The sequence below is a fragment of the Mirounga leonina genome, unplaced genomic scaffold (assembly GCF_011800145.1).
Source record: "Mirounga leonina isolate KUSES-001 unplaced genomic scaffold, KU_Mleo_1.0 Mir_115, whole genome shotgun sequence".
Classification (NCBI taxonomy): domain Eukaryota; kingdom Metazoa; phylum Chordata; class Mammalia; order Carnivora; family Phocidae; genus Mirounga; species Mirounga leonina.
In genome coordinates, this window is record NW_023270268.1 from 86,195,046 (window position 1) to 86,197,736 (window position 2,691).

Sequence of the window (2,691 nt, forward strand, 5' to 3'; positions counted from 1 at the left end):
TGAGATATTAGGGATGAAAATATGTCATTTATAAGCTATAAAGCACTGTAAAAACATCATTACTATTTCTAATATCCCAATTCGGAATTACAAGCGAAAGGACCGGAGAGATGTCCTGAGGCAGAGAATCAGATTTCTGGCACCGGTGTCCAGGATTGTCTGCCCTTCTCCCAACCCCCTCCCTGGCACAGACCCACCCCTATCTGCAGGCCCAGCCAAGTAGGGAGTAGAGGAGGGCCCCCAGTACCCAGAATTGGAACACAGAGTGCTCTCTCTCCCTCGCTTGCAGAATCAAGGCTGTACAGTTCTTTTTTTTTTTTTTTTAAGATTTTATTTATTTATTTATTGGAGAGCGAGCGAGAGAGAAACAGCATGAGAGAGGAGAGGGTCAGAGGGAGAAGCAGGCTCCCCGCTGAGCCGGGAGCCCGATGTGGGACTCGATCCCAGGACCCTGGGATCATGACCTGAGCCGAAGGCAGTCACCCAACCAGCTGAGCCACCCAGGCGCCCAAGGCTGTACAGAGTTCTTGAGTTAAGTGAGCACATCTAGTGTGCCAGATTGTCCGCATTCGGGATTAGACAGACTTTTGGGGACTGCCCTGAGAACCTGATGACCCAACGTAACCTCATTTCTCTGCACACTGGCATTGTGAGTTTTACACAACTGGCTTTATAAACACACTTTGGAATACAGAGCCGACTCTAACAGTGGGGACTGCTTGTATAGAGCCAAATGGAATGGCTTGAACTATGGTGCGTACTTCTGAAAAGAATATAAAAACATGGCATTACTATAAACTGTGAGATATTACCCCAAAGAGGATTCCCTTTTCTTTTTCTTTTTGCCTTTCTTTCTTTGTCTTTTGGTTTGTTTTTGTTTTCGTTTTCTTTTACTGTTTGGGAGAGAGCCATAGTTACCTATTGATTTGTCTCTAGGATTCAATCCAGGGAGAAAACCAAAGTGACTCAACAAGAATACATGAAAGATAAGATTCCAGGGATGCCGTGTGTAGGAATCAGCTGCCACGAGGAGTAAAAAGCAATATAAAACCAGCAAGGAAAGGTGCAACCAAAAGGTAATGAGGAGTGGCTGGCTGGCTGGCTCCGTCAGTAGAGAATGCGATTTCATCTCAGCTTGCGAGTTTGAGTCTCACGTTGGGTGTAGACAGTACTTAAAGTTAAAAATGTTTTTAAAAAATAAAAGGTAGTGGGGTGCCTGGGTGGCTCAGTTGGTTGAGCCATTGCCTTCGGCTCAGGTCATGATCCTGGGGTCCCAGGATCAAGTCCCGCATGGGGCTCCCTGCTCAGCAAGGAGCCTGCTTCTCCCTCTGACCCTCCGCCCTCTCATGTGCTCTCTCTCTCATTCTCTCTCTCAAATAAATAAATAAAATCTTTAAAAAAAATAAAAAAATAAAAGGTAGTAAGGAAAAAGCTTTCATAAGGCAAATGAGTTCAAGAGGGGAGCAGAAACCTACAGCTCATGGGGACCCTTTACAAATATAGCTTTTAATCAACTTCCCAGTATGCCATCAATAGAGGAGCTCAGATGATTTCTGTCTAGAAATATTTAGACCCCCAGATTTTTTTTTTACCAGAAATAATGTGAGTTTTTTTTTTTTGTAAGCAAGCTCCACACCCAGCATGGAGCCCAACATGGGGCTCAAACCCACGACCCTGAAATCAAGACCTGAGCTGAGATGGAGTCAGATGCTTAACCGACTGAGCCACCCAGGTGCCCCTAATGTGAGAAATTAATTGACATCAGCTATTATTTTCTTTTCATTCCCTGTAACTCTAGCAGGTAAGTATTCATAACTCGTAATAGATTAGAGAACTGATCTGTAGAGATGGTATGTAGTTTGTTCATGGTGGAGCAAGGATTCAGACTCAGAATTGTCTGACTTTAGTCGTGGTCTTTCAACAGCACCATGTCATCTCCACCACACAGCTCTACGAAAGAGCCACACTACTGAACTCACAAAAGGTAGAAAGGAAGAGAATCAGTCTAGAAAGTAGAATAGAATTTGGTTCTCATAGATATAATAGGGGAGACCCGAGAATGATACCTCCACCTGTCTGACAACTGATGGACATTTTATCTGGGAGATGCTGGTCTTTCTAGTCCTCTTATTCATAGAAGAGTCATCATATATTCATAGAAGAATCACTCATATATTCAACATATATTTATTGTGTCATATGTTTCTCGGGCAGTAGGGATAGAAAGACAAGAAATAGTGCTACACTCCATAACTTTCATGTATGAGATATATATTTTCTATATATCAAAGATATCTAGCTGCCCTGTGGGGCTTACTTTCCAGTGGGGCTGTAGGGGACCAATTATAAGTGCACTTTAGGTACTGTACTAGAAGCATGGAGGACATCAAGAGATCAGTGCTTTGGTCAGCATCAGCTATTATTCCTTTTTTTTTTTTTTTTTTTTAAGATAGTAGAATACCGTTTCTTTTTTCTTTTTTTTCTTTTTTCTTTTATTTTTTTTAAAGATTTTATTTATTTATTTGAGAGAGTGAATGAGAGACAGAGAGCACGAGAGGGAAGAGGGCAGAGGGAGAAGCAGACCCCCTGCCGAGCAGGGAGCCCGATGCGGGACTCGATCCCAGGACTCCAGGATCATGACCCAAGCCGAAGGCAGTTGCTTAACCAACTGAGCCACCCAGGCGCCCTTTT

At 43.2% G+C, this 2,691-nt stretch overlaps 1 long non-coding RNA gene across 1 annotated transcript; it reads left to right on the top strand.

The window, feature by feature from the left end:
* The first annotated feature begins 284 nt into the window (after positions 1 to 284).
* Positions 285 to 1,649, top strand: LOC118000563. Its single transcript, XR_004676499.1, has 3 exons — positions 285 to 753; positions 937 to 1,076; positions 1,629 to 1,649. It is a non-coding gene; the product is annotated as an uncharacterized LOC118000563 (long non-coding RNA).
* Positions 1,650 to 2,691: the final 1,042 nt, after the last annotated feature.